The 14,497-nt window shown below is 41.8% G+C and overlaps 1 long non-coding RNA gene across 1 annotated transcript in view; it reads right to left on the bottom strand.

Moving 5' to 3' along the window:
• Positions 1 to 14,082, bottom strand: part of LOC308253053 — a 62,107-nt gene extending 48,025 nt beyond the window's left edge. Inside the window, exon 1 of the long non-coding RNA XR_013961092.1 lies at positions 13,943 to 14,082. This is a non-coding gene — a long non-coding RNA (uncharacterized lncRNA). The remainder of the gene's footprint in view (positions 1 to 13,942) is intronic.
• Between the last annotated feature and the right edge of the window lie 415 nt (positions 14,083 to 14,497).

The raw sequence follows: 14,497 nt of genomic DNA, 5'->3' as shown, positions 1-14,497 counted from the left end.
CCCTCCGGGGATGTCTGACTGCCAGTTTCGACCCAATCCCCAAAGGCGAGGCTGAAGGACCCCACCGGTGCATGAATCCATGCACTAGGCCTCTGGTATGCATATAAGATCTTTAGTTAATCTCTTCCTGCCCTCCCCGCTCCCTGCTTCCCTCTGAGATTCATCAGTCTGTTCCATATTTTCATGCCTGTGCATTGAGCATGTGCCCCCTGGTGGTCAGTGCACATCATAGCTACTGACTGAACAGTCAAACAGTCGCTTAGGCTTTTATATAGATAGATACCTTAAACATTCAATTAGTGCGAAAGCACCTTAAAAATAGGGAGGTACTAAATAGGGCAGTTATTAATAATTTAATAAGAGCATCAAGAAAGTGCTCCTGGGTACATAACACTGTGTGACCCTGAAAATAGGGTTCTGAGCAGAGTTATATATACCCACCAAGTGGTGAACAAGGAACAACATACTCAAGCTAATGCTAACTATTCTGCTTCGTGCTGTTGATAACCCTATTTAGCAAAAAGTGTAAGGACAAATGTCCTCTATTACACCAGCCACTCAGTCTCTTTTCTTGATCCTTTGTAGTATTTCTCAAATTTATCGCATTATTTCAATTCAAGGGCTCATAGACTAATCTCATCTAGCTCATTATTGCTTCATGCCTGCGTTGCTGTAAATATTCATGGAGTCCAACCCCATATGATTAATTATGCCTTTTCCCTCCAGAAGAATTTTGAGCACAGCATTCCACAGTTCCCAAACCTTATGAAATTCCCATTGTCTACAGTAGTGGCCTTAAAGCTTTTTTGGTCCTACAGACAATGAAAGGGGAAAAAAACATGTTATATAAATAATACACAAATACCAACTTACTCAACATATATATATGATAAGAGACATGACTATGGAAAAATTTAAAGATGAGTTTGAACTGAAAGAGAAATTATTGTGAGATGTCTTGCTAGTCATGATGCCCAATCCCGTCATTAGCTGCCATTTAAAGGCATGTTTTGCATTAAGGGAGTGGTTGCTCTTTAATAACAGTGGGTGCAAACCCTCAGGACAATGCATCTTTGCAGCCTGGTGTTCACTGGCCTCTCCTGGTCTGATGCTTGCATGTCTCCTGCATGACCCCAACGGGTCGAGTCAGTTAGACTTTAGTCTAAACGATCGCTCACTGTCTCCCCCTCCCCCCCCCCCCCCCCCCCGCCCAGCACACCTTCTTTATGCCTCTAAAGAGTCTTTGGACTGCCCTCCCCCCATTCAAGTAGACGAGTCTATTTTTCCAAGAAAACTCAGGCAGATCTCACCTCTCCACTCTTCCCTTATAATCTCGGGGCTACAGTGAGCAGTCTGCTCTGACTCTGAAAATAGTTTGAAGATATTTTATTTTTCTTTTATTTTTCTTTTATTTTTTTAAAATATATTTTATTGATTTTTTTACAGAGAGGAAGGGAGAGGGATAGAGAGCTAGAAACATCGATGAGAGAGAAACATCGATCAGCTGCCTCCTGCACAACCCCCACTGGGGATGTGCCCGCAACCAAGGTACATGCCCTTGACCGGAATCGAACCCGGGACCCTTGAGTCTGCAGGCCGACGCTCTATCCACTGAGCCAAACCGGTTTCGGCATATTTTATTTTTCAATTTTCAATATATTATTTTCAGATGTAGAACATAATGATTAGACATTTATATAACTTACAAAGTGATCAACCTTGTAGGTCTAGTACCCATCTGACACCATATATAGTTATCTATATATGTAAAAGCCTAAGCGACCATCTGACCGTTTGACCAGTAGCAATGATGTGCACTGACCACTGGGGGGCAGGTGCTTAGCGCAGGAGCTGCTGAGCTGCGGTGACTTGGCAGCTGTGGTTCTCAGGTGGCACACCTGGAACCAGAGAGGAGGGAGCCCAATTCCGGGGTGCATCACCCAAGAACCACCCTCTCGAAATCTGGGACCCCTTGGGGGATGTCAGAGAGCTGGTTTCAGCCCGATCCCTGCAGGCCATGCCAAGGGCCCCACCTGTTCACAAATCTGTGCACCAGGCCTCTAGTTACAATATAATTGACTACATTCCCCATTACACACACACACACACACACACACACACACACACATGCACACAAACACATACAAAACAAACAAACAAAAACCTGGTCCTGTACCACCTGTTTGCTTTGGAGTCCTTCCTACAAATCTCCATTAATTCATGTTGCAAATTTTCTTAAATACCTGACAATCCCTGGTTGTCCTTTTATAATTAAGACTTAACCACTTGAAAGCAATTTACAAGCTCTCTGTGTGAGGGTAGAGCTGTGGACAAGTGGGCTTCACAATAAGTGCCCAATTAAAATGTTGACTAGGGGGCCAATTGGCCTTTTCATTAGGGACCCACTTCTCCAGAGAAGCTTCCAATCTCTTATTGGGGGCTATTTTCCTGGCTAATGCCTTCTGGCATCAGGTTCTCAGAAACGGGCTGGGGAATCTACCATCTTTAGGCCAACTTCCAGTTAATTCCCTTATCTTCAGGCCTGTGTCTCTCCTCTCGATGCTCATCAGTAACAATTAGACTGGAGCTGCCTGGAGTCAGTTTCTCTAAGGCACATTTCCAGCCAAGGGTGGGGCCAGAGAGCATGGAGGTGGTGGCCTCTATTGAATGGCTGGGGGTAAATCTGGAGGTACATTCATTCTACATAGAAACCTTCCACCAATCCCTTGCACTGCCCTCTGCCTTTGGGTATCTCCTACCTGTAAGTCCTGGACCTCAGAAGGTTTTGCAGGGCAAAGCTTTCAAACCCTCTCAGGGAAGAATTACAATTTAAAACCATTTTCTTTTTCATTAAAGGGGCCAATCGAAGAAATAGTGTTGTGAATTGTCTGATGGGGTGGAATTCGTGACACCTGATCTGGGTTGAAAGAATCAGCAGGAACTGCAGGTCAGAACCTATGTCACTCAGGAAGTTAGCTGGTAACTGGCAAATATTCAAAACTGTTTTAAGAACACTGAGTTGTCATCAGTTTGAAAGGAAATTTGTATTCTTTGGGACATTCTAATGCATTCCTGCAGAAACATCAAGGGATGTAAAAATAATTGACAAAGAAACTTGGCTTTGTTAATCTGCCTCAGGATGAGAGGGAAGCGCGCTTTCTTTTCCTTGATGCCAAGAACTCACTATCAGAAATGGGAAATTATTTCATGGAATTGGCATATAAAAGTTAGAAAAGTTTAGGTTAAGTCATTTTTTTTATTGGTTGTATTTAATAGTTAAAGAAAGTTGTACCTTCAGAATAACAGAGACTGTAAAAGCTGAGTACTGGCACCAGGGAAATTAACACTAATTGTTCAATAAATATTCATGAGTATGTGTTCTAATGATGGCACTTGATCACCTGCACTTTCCAGAACTTTCCATGTAGAAGCTATCTTAGCCTCTTTATTGGATTCTAAATCTCATTTTAAACCTTTTAATGATGTCAACACCTTGTAATGCAAATTAGATAAAGCCTAAATATGTTTTATCATGAATATGGGAGGTAAAAAGAAGGATGCAACAATGATCAAGGACATTAATAACTTGTTGCTTAATCTATGCCACCCACAGGGCTAAGTATTTTGTAGGTTTTAGTTCACTTATTTTTACAACTACCACATAAGATAATTATGTCAGTCACCCTACCAGGGGTCCTCAAACTTTTTAAACAGGGGGCCAGTTCACTGCCCCTCAAACCGTTGGAGGGCCGGACTATAGTTTTAAAAAAAAACTATGAACAAATTCCTATGCACACTGCGGGCCCGGGATGAGTCGGCTGCTAAGCAGGACAGGCAGCGGCACCCGGTGGGCCGGATAAATGTCCTTGGCGGGCTGCATGTGGCCCGCGGGCCGTAGTTTGAGGACCCCTGTGCCTAGACTAAGTAAGTTATGCTGCAATAAAAAAGAGCCCTCAGATCTCAGAGGCTAATGACAACACACTTATTTCTCACCCACACGACGTGTCCATCATGGGCTGCACAACTGCATAGCTAGAAAGGAGAGCAGCCCTTGGGTGGAAATTGGTAGCTCAGGTGAAGGGATAGGAGAGATGGCGAACCATGAGCTGGTTCTTAAAACTTCTGTTCATAAGGGATGCATGTCATGTCTCGCAAAGCAAGTCACATGGTCACTCCTGGCCCCAGTGAGCCAGGGAGGATCCTCTCAAATTAGGCAGCCAGCCTGATATCAGTGGGTGGGGAAGTATAATCCTTCACCAGGGAGGGCAGCAAAGGCTTTGAATAATGCAATCTACCATAAACAAAGCAAAACCAGCAAAACCAAACCAAGCAGTGTCAAGGGTTTAATTGTGCAGAAATATTAAATTCAAACTTTGTATGCCACTTTTTTAAAAAAGAGGAAGAATTAACCTTCACTGCATTTTTTTTAAATCCCAGGGTGTAATTGAAAAAAAAAAAGGAAGAAAGCATTGGTATTATCTTGCCCTGGCCTGTGTACTCAGTGGTTAGAATGTCTGCCCATGCACCAAAGGGTCCTGAGTTTCATTCCCAATCAAGGGCATGTACCTGGGTTGCAGGTTTGATTCCCAGCCCCGGAAGGGCAACCAGTTGATGTCTCTCATTGATGTCCCCACCCCCACCACCCCCGTCCCTTTCTTCCAGTCTCTCTAAAAATCAGTGGAAAAATATCCTTGGATGAGGATTAACAAATGAACAAACAAAAAAGATATTATCTTATGAGAAATAGCACCTAGAGAGATTGCCTTATAAAAGGGCTATTCTAAGGTTATTTATACAAAGGAAATTCAAGTTCAGGTGGTCTCAAAGAGGATCCTGTTTCACTTTGGGGCTCCTTTAGCATTTACATTCATCTTGTGACTCTGAAACTCACCACATGTGAGAAATAGCTTGAAGCAGTAAGAGTGATTGTTATAAGGGGACATAATTTTAAGAGGAAATAATTTCACATCATAAGAAGCATGGATACCTAGCCAGTCTTTGCATTTTATTTTCTTTCTCATGGTGCATAAAGTCTTGTCTGTCACAAGACAAGTAAGTACATACACATCCCAATGCTTTAATTCATTTGTTTCTAGTTTATAAGACTTCACTAAAATGTCACTTCTCAGGATTTAGCATTTATCTCACAGAAATGAGCCAACCAGGTGACACTTTTCTTGAACGAGCCTGCCACCTAGTGGTTATTTGGAAAATCAGACTTGGCAAAACTAGTTGCTCTACAGTGCTTTTTCTTCAATAAATATTTTTTGAGCGCCTAATGTTCTAGCTTATAACCGTGAACAAAGTGGACAAGAATCCCAAACCTCCTGGAGCTTACGTTTTATAACAGAAGGACCATGTATATAAATTAAAATTTGGAAATGTGGTTCACCTTCATAACCTGTTAACCTAATATCCCCCCTACCTGTGTGCCCATCTTCCCTGTAGGCTACATGTGAGTGAAATATCCCTGCTCCTATAGAGACCAGCTCCTCTCTCTTCTGTTCAGTGGATGGAAACACCTCTTGCCGTTTCAAGGGCTCAAGGACTTTGCATCTGTAATGATCCCCCCTCTTTCTCCTACATTCTCAAAGGCTTCCTTCCCCTTGCCCATTCCATTAGACGTAAATACTTGTACCAACGGCTTTTATTTAAATTTTTTTTTCATTAATCTCAAATTTTTTCTTTGATTCCCGTCACAATAAAACTTCTCAAAAGTTTTCTTTTTATCCCTCGTGCCCACAAGAGCCTCATCTGCTTTGTTGATTGCTGAATCCCTGGCACTCAGAAACAGTTTCTGGCATTTAGCAGGTGCTCCATAAGTATGTTTAGTTTGCATATGAATTCATATTGCGATAATGATGACACCCACCCCACCATGGTCTATGGGTAATCTGGTATTTGGAAGGTAGAGGTAGAGAGGGCATTAAATTGATGAGAACTGTGCTTAGTACTTGGGAAGATTCTTTAACCTATGATCTCCCAGTTTGTAAAAGGAGGATTTGACTACACTGGAAATGACAGTTCAATGTCACATAAGATATCTTGGGGGATATCTAATTGGCAGATGTATCTTGGGTATATAATATTACCAAGAATTTGTTGGCTACAAAGAATGCTGTGATTGAATGATATTGATTGATTAGTGATGTCCACCCTGGACGCGGGAGGTGGTACTGGCTGTGCATTCCTGGGTCACGTGGTTTCCTCCTGCTCTAAATGTCAGCAATTAAAAAAAAAAAACAGTCTCAAAAAGTTGTTTCAACTACATTTTAGACTTGAAGTAAGCTTAACCTCTAAACAGTCCTCAACATTTAATAATAGAGCAGGAATTAAACTCAGATTCAAAATGATAAACCACAATCTCCAGGAGAGTCTAAGATAAATGGAAACAGATCTGTGTCTATGTATTTACCCAGAGTTCATCCGATATCCTATATCATGAAGGAAAAGCTTTTTATTGTATAATATTTAAAACTGATTCTTTCAGAAAAATGTCTGCTCCAAGTCTGGTATTTATTATGCATAATGTTTCCCTCTAAGATGTGCTATGGCTTCTTCTCTTCTGATTGGCTGACTTCATTTGCACCCCGCACCCCTATTTTGTTTCTTTACAAAAAGGTAATTCCAGACCAGACTGACAAATATTTCAAGCTAGCTTTCAATTATGGGATAATAAGTGTGAAATTATGAGTTTTAAATAAAATAAAGCTCAGAAGAAAGTGTAAGCTTCTTTTAAAGGAAATCGAGATTAAATACAAATTTTCATCACCTTTTGTGTCAGTCATAAATGTTTTGAAGGGATTAAAAAAATCGGAATGGATTTGAAGAATTGAAAGAAGGTATAGAGTTTAGCTTAGTGAAAAGAAAAGATAGGGATTGGTGATTTTAGCAGGAGGAAATTGTTATTAATCTAGACCAGCGGTGGGCAAACGGTAGCTCTGTGTCAAAGCTGACCTGCCACGTGTTGTTTTGTAAATAAAGCTTTATTGGAACACTGGTCATGTCCACTGGTTTTCACATGATCTATGGCCGCTTTCTTCAGATAATGGCAGAGTTGCCTAGTGCCCGACAGAAATCACAAGGCTTGCAAAACCTAAACTAGTCACTATTTGGCCCTTTCTAAGTTATAAGTGTCTCATTAGATTGTATATTTTTGAAGGCAGGGGCTGTATGTTTATCCTTAGTTTAAAATTTATTTTTTTTAAAGTATCACTACCTTTGAGATGATCAGGTAATAACAACTTTAAGAAATATAGTATGAAAATGGATTTATGCAGTGGGTAGTATTTTTAAACTTTCTACTTGTTGTTACATTTGTCCTTGAGGCCAAGCCTATTTCTCTCAGCTTTTGGCAAAAGGTTTGTGTCAGCTTCTCTCCCAGACCTGGTGTTTCAGCAAGCCCCCCACTCCACCCCAGAGGGAGCTGTGCACAGCAGGACCTCACACCTATCACCTTCCTCCCCGCTCCCCCCTTGTTCCCCAGGAGCTACTTATGGCTCCTTTGATTCCCGCCCCTGGGGCTTCCCTTCTGCAGGCCCTCTAGCTGATTTTAAGCAGCTGCCGACAAGATGTGGGGTGTCCACTGCCAGACTCCCATGGCATCCCTTTAGATACAAATGGGGGAATCCTTTACTTAGGCCAAAATACAAGTTAAGTTTAGGAGAAGGAGGAGGAGGAGGAGGAGGAGGAGGAGGAGGAGGAGGAGGAGGAGGAGGAGGAGGGAAGAAGACCTTAAAATACAAATACTTCTTATTTTTCTGTCAACACAGTACTTGAAGAAGTCAGTGGCAGTAAAAATAATCATTGAAAATTTGTCCTTTATGAAATTCGGTATCCTTTACATAAAGAATCTAGCAACACATTCCTCTTAAAGCTGATTGCTAGGAAGATTTGTCCCTCCTGACACGAAAATATTTGCTTTTATTAGATAAATTAATAGTCCATAATATTTTCATCTTTTCTTTAGGCTGCCAGGAAGCTTGGAACTAAATTCATTGAGCAAACGTAGCTGTATTATTCAGGTATTTCCTTATAACTAGCTGTGCCCTCCTGCAATCCCTGATACAATACTCAACTCTCATTTTATCTCTTCCTTAATGGTCCTACTGGTGGCACTCTACAATCAGGTTCATAGGACACATTTGCTGAATGTGTTTTATGAATTGGCTAAGAGCTTTAAGTACATTTTCTTTCTTTTTTTAAAAATATATTTTATTGATTTTTTACAGAGAGGAAGGGAAAGGGATAGAGAGTTAGAAACATCAATGAGAGAGAAACATTGATCAGCTGCCTCCTGTACACCTCCCATGGGGATGTGCTCACAACCAAGGTACATGCCCTTGACCAGAATCGAACCTGGGACCTTCAGTCCGCAAACCGCAAGCCGATGCTCTATCCACTGAGCCAAACCGGTTTCAGCTAAGTACATTTTCTTATAGAATCCTCAGAACAACGTAGTGAGGTTGGAATTTTCCCATTTTCCAGATGAAAAAGACTAAGGCTGAAAATCAGGAAGGATTATGTTCAAAATAAAAAAAGCTAGAAAGTGGAAGCAAAATTAGGATTTGAAACCATTACTAACTAAAAACCAAGCTTGTCAATTCAGCCACTAAGATGTTCTATCTCCCCTGGTCATAGTCCAATGGAGTTCAACAGATGTCAAAGAGAACTAATCTGTAAGAACGGAATCAGTTTTCCCAGACGAAACCCAAACAGTGAAGCAGGATTGGAAAAACAAAGTCAATTCTTGTCGGTAAATACATGCAGTTTAAAACCATTTTGCACCTAAACATTTATGTGACATGTACTGGTGTTGTTGCTGAGAAAACAGGTTTTGTTAAATTTTTCTGGTTACACCAAATCTTAAAATCTCAGTGGAGGACAGAAACCATAAAAATCAGCATAGCAATGATTGACGGATCCCATTGCTAGAAACTTAAACTGAGAAAATATTTTAAAAGATGAGAACTATGCGTTTAAAGCTGTCACAGCAGCGTGATTAGAAGTAAAAAAAAAAAAAAAATAAAGGAAGTTAATTGGCCTTCAATAGAAGATAAAATGCTTAAGTGACTTTGATTCAGCAGCAATGCTGTGTATTAGATCATTCAGATAGATCGAGAAAGACAAAAACCAATGTTGTATAGAGAACAGAACTTTGTGTTGATTACTGGCCCATCAATGCAAAAAGTAAGTTAACATATGGATGGTACAATAGGGCTAATTATAGGCTAACATCTCCTTGCTCTGGCCATCAAGAGTGGGGGAGGTCTTTTGCATTAGAAGTGGATGAGAGTGGGATGCCTCAGAGACCTGGGTCAACAGCCTAAAGGGTGCTACATTCTTCACCCACTCATTTAAAGGTGAAGAAGCAGAAAATGCAAGAAACAGAAGAGTAGAGTTCAAATACAGAGTGCAGAGAAAGCTGACGAGGAGGCAATCTCTAAGCAGTGATTTCTCAGCCCGGAACAGGTCTCCTGAACAACGCACAAAATTACATATTCTTCTCAAAGTAATGAATGGTCATTGCAAAAACACTCGTTCACGGTGTTGGAAAGCTGAGCAACCTCCACCCCACCTCTGACACGGCTCCAGTTCTCAGTGAGAGGGGCAGTTGGGGCTAAAATCCTGCAAACACTTCCCCATGTGTTCATTTAGAGCACAGTGGGACAATTCCATACCACCTGTTCACCAACTTGCTTTAGGCACCTACAAAGTTGTTTTTGACATCTTTCTTTGTCGTTCCATTTTGATCAAATAAATATTTTTGCAATGAAATTGCTTTACTATTATTTTTTATTTTGTTCCAAGTCCTTCAGGAATAGGGACAAATCTTTTATTGATTTTCTTGTTGTGTCAAATACCATGGTCCATCACTGTGACAGGCTGCCTTCTTTTCATAGATGGCTTTGGGTTACCCTAAAAACTGCTGACACAGTAGCTGCTTTGCTTGTTTCTTTTTTTGGTTTTGTTTGTTTAGATATCCTCACCTGTTTATGCCAGCTTGTCCCTTAGTACACTTTAAGCTTGGCTCTCTCCTTTCTCACTATCTTACTTTTTTGGTTTGGCGAGAAGTCCTTCTTTCTGACATTGAGCTGAGCTTACCTGAGGAGGCTCCCGGGCTTGGGTGCAGTTGGGTTCTGGCATCTGCGAGTCTTTGGGAGTCTATCCACAGAGCAGAGCTAAGCAGATGTGGGAATTTGGACAGCATTTGCACGTGGCGTCATTGGGAAAACAGCACCCCTCACTAATTCATAGCGAAAATTATGCATCCTCTTGCATTCTGTTTGGCAACGTGCTCGTGAATTTACCAATTTATTTTGGGCGCCATTCCCTGCATTGGAGTTAAGTTTAAACCATTTTAATTACCAGCAGGGGCTGATCTGAGAGAAGAATAGGGTAGTAACAAGGAATGGGGCGAGACAGTGCTATCAAGCACTGGAGCCTCTACAATCTCATGTATTCAGGACGAGAGCCACGTGAACAATTGTTCTACAACATTCTTTAGCCACTGTAAAGTAACTTGTTCTTTGAAGGGTTTAGTGGGGGATTACGGGGAAGGGCAGCCAAAGTATTAAGGACTGTTTTCCCAACACTGAGCTCCCTCACTCTAATTCCAGGCCCGGTGTCTATAGAAACAGGTAGGCACTGCCTGGGAAGAGCCCTTGCTGGTTAGTGAGGCAAACATCCGTCTATCACTGGTTTTGTGTGTTTTCTTAATAGAAAGCGCTGGAGAGTGGAGAAAGTACTCTGGGACTGAAGGCATAGGTGGGGAAATGGAGGTCGATGACAGGGAGAATGGAGTTGGGAATGAGAACTATTCAGGCAGAGTCTAAGGTTGCTTTTTATCCGCCTTTTATCCTGGGCAAAAATGTTCCTAGTGTCCGTGCCAAGGCCAGGTTGCTCCTTCCATTTCAAGGCCAATGCTTCGTAGTAAACACACGTTTGCTCAGGTTCCCTGCTATCCTTTCACAGAACATGAAGAGGAACGTGAAACAGGGAACCCAAGTTAATTTGTTTTCCTCCAGTGGCTCAGCGTGTAGTAACAGAGAGTGGAATTCACAATCCCTGGTGTTAATCTTTGGCTCTGCTCTCCAGTGACTGCCTGGATTTGGGCTCCAGTCCAGGAAGGTGGTCAGTAAAGGGCTCAGGGTGCACAGCTGGCCCAGTGGAGAGCTCAGGGCACCGAGCAGGCCCCTGCCCAGAGGAGAACTCTGCTCTATCTTGGTGCCTCCAAACCAGCTGCCTGCTGAAGACACCGGAACCACAGCAAGAGGCGATTCCCCTGACAGCACTGCCCAGAAACCAGGCGTTTCCCCACTGCATGGGCTTTGAAACGAAGGTTTCTCCCACTCATTTTGACATTTTGGACTGGATAACTGCCTCATGTGGGGCTGTTCTGTGTGCATTGTAAGATGCGTCGTAGCCATCCTCATCTTTATCCATCAGAGGCCAGTGGTACTTGGCCCTCTTACGCTCCCTTCCTTCCAAATGCCTCCAGATGTTACCACTGTCCTGCTTGGGAACGGCTGAGTGAACCCGGGGAAGTCCTTTCTCTTGGCTATGTGAATGGTGAGGCTGTAATAATGTGGGGGGGGGGGTGGGGGGGGAGGGGGGAAGGTGGTTGTAAGAAGGGAGAAAGATGAAATAAAGACTATACAGATTTCAATATCTGTCTGTGATTAAAAATGAGAAATATATTTAGTGGGGAAAAGCTGTACATTTTCACACTATAATGACGGCTACTTGGCCTTGAGCTTTCAATTTGTAGATGAGATCTTGTGAGCAAACTGTAGCAATTCAGTCCTCTAGCCAACACTTACCAGTAGAGCTACACCTATTAAATTCTCTGCATGTGTCTCGGGGTGTTCGGGCTAATTCACTGGCCTTAAACAGGAGCCAGCCAGGACGATGCCCAGCAAAGGTGGCCGTGGTAACACTGGGGTGACAATGCTCTCACTAGGCTTTTGCTTCATTCATGTTGATCTGCATCTTTTATTGGGGACTTTAATCCTCTTTTCACTATTTAGGAGGACAGTATGGGGAGCTGAGGAAGTTGCCAGGCCTAAGTGGGTGATATGGGAGATAGGAAAGGGGAGTTGTGGGTGAGTTTTGGATGTGAGATGAGCACTAAAGGATTATTGCAGACTTTCAATTGACACATAACAGGGACTATTTGAAAAGGTGAACACACACCAAAGTTTTGCTAAACTGACTAGTAGCTTAGGTGATGATAAGTCCATTATATTGCAAGTAATTCTATGGCGAATACTTTAGCGAAAATCAGTTGTCACTGAATAATGTATCCTTTTTGATAAGTATTTTCATAGCGCAGGTTAGAATTCACTGAAACCAATTATGTTGGTAATTGAAAATGACAATGGAATTCATTTCATAACCCAGAAAGTCCAGCTCTGTTTATTTAAAATATATTTATTTCATTTGGAGAATAAAACAGTTTTTATTTTCATGATGTAATGTTGAAAGGTAATTCAATTTATAGAACTTGCATCTTTAATATGTGCTCCCAAGTCCATAATCTCAACAGCCAGTGACATCTACAATAGTTAATATTAACAATTTTCTAGACTGCAGAGCTTCAAATGCTTAGTCATTAATTCCTTAGGTGTGTGTTTCAAAAGATCTTAGATGAACAACTAAAAATATCACCAAATTGGACTTTATAAAGTACTGTACTGCAATGAAACATTTTGGCTACCATTTGATACATGTTTATAAGTTCTGGAAAAGGTTCCATTCTTTAAGCTAATAGCATTGTCAACCAGTTTCATCATTATTTAATTAAAGCAGAATGCCTTAAAAATATTTTAAGGGAACAGCTAAATTTGATGGAAGACAAAACTGAGGAGACCACAGAGTCGCTGGTGTAAGCTTTTGCCTCTCATTTCAATGGAAACCTGTGATTTATATTCCAATCACACCCTTGAAAGGCTTGTTTTCCCCAACGTGAAAATTTAGCCAGAAGCACCGAAGGTACACCAAACATTAATTTTTATGTTGTCTTTTTTTGAAAAATTGGTAAAAGAGAAAACAGAACATAACATCTGGTGGCTTATCATGCAAACACAATAAGACCATGTATATTTACTAATTGTAAGAAGATTTATGTGCCTGGAAGATCACAGGGCTAGAAACGGAATGCTAAATGAAATAACTACCCTGATACCCTAACAAATACACTCAATAAATGCCTTGAGTATAAAATTGCAAATGCTCACCTAATAGGACAGAGTAAAAACGTAGAGACTTGCTCACAATGGTTTAAAATTTTATAGCCCAGTATTTTTTGACTTGGGGTGATTTTTGCCTCCCAGGGGACATTTAGTAACGTCAGGAGACATTTTTGATTGTCATAACGGTGGAACATACGTGGTGGTGGTGGTGTGTGTTACTGGTAACTAGTGGGTAGGACAGCAATGATGTTAAACATCCCACAGTGCACAGGACAGCCCCCCAACAACAGAAAATGATCAGCCCAAAGCAGGAGGTTGAGAAACCCTGCATCTAGCTTCATAGATGGTGTGCTGGAATGAGGGACACATATTGAACATATTAACTTATTGAATAAATATTTATATTCACATAAATAAAATAGCTTGGAGGCAACCCTAGTTGCGATTTGCTTTCCTGTTCTTGTATGACATTTATTGGTTATTCATTTAAATGGCAAAAAGAGAAAAAAATGAAAAAACAAACCAACAAAATCCCTACTTTTTCTTACCGCCCTTTGATTAAAATGTGAACATTTCCAGCTTGCATGCATTTGTCTCATTTGGTGCAGCGGCATTGAAACTGTAAATACCTGCTCAGATGGGTATTTCCACTGCAAACCTCTGGCATAATACTGGGTTGACATGGCCACCCCACTGAAATGCAGTTGAGTTCAGGTAAGTTTTTTCCTGTTAATCAAAAATAGGCTTACCTTTTCCAAGTTGAATGCGGATGCACTTGCCTTTGGCGTCTGTCCCCCTAAATACGCATTTTGTCGTCCCGATTTTGGAGGACAACCCTGCCCCTGAATCGAATGGAGGCCCAGGTCAGGAGGGCAGATCCACCTGGGCGGAAAACCTGCAATCAGTCCTTTCTTTGCTGGGATACAGGCGAGAGCATGACAGCAATCCAAACACTGCCAGAGGGCGCCAAAATGCCACAAATGAAAGTTCCAAAGGTTCGCGCGGGGTTTGCGGGAAGGTAAAATTGGCTGTCTAATGCCAGAGCCACCGTTGTAAGCGACATCATGTTATCTTTTGTATTTGCTTCTTGCCAACATATTGGCAAGGTTTGCACCTCTCCCCACCCTGGCGATTATTTTGTGTCCTGGTTGGTGTTCAACCAGGTGGCAGTCCCCAGGACTCCCGACACGCCTTACTTGGCCCCGTTTTGACTTGTGCGCTCCTGTGCGGGTTGCCTCGGCTCACCCAGTCTTCCCCAGAACTGGTTGCCTCCATGAAATCACAGACACACAGATACACCAAAT

Source organism: Plecotus auritus (assembly GCF_963455305.1).
Source record: "Plecotus auritus genome assembly, chromosome: 7".
Lineage (NCBI taxonomy): Eukaryota > Metazoa > Chordata > Mammalia > Chiroptera > Vespertilionidae > Plecotus > Plecotus auritus.
The sequence above is the reverse complement of the archived record's forward strand: the minus strand, read 5'-3'. Positions and strand labels throughout refer to the sequence as shown.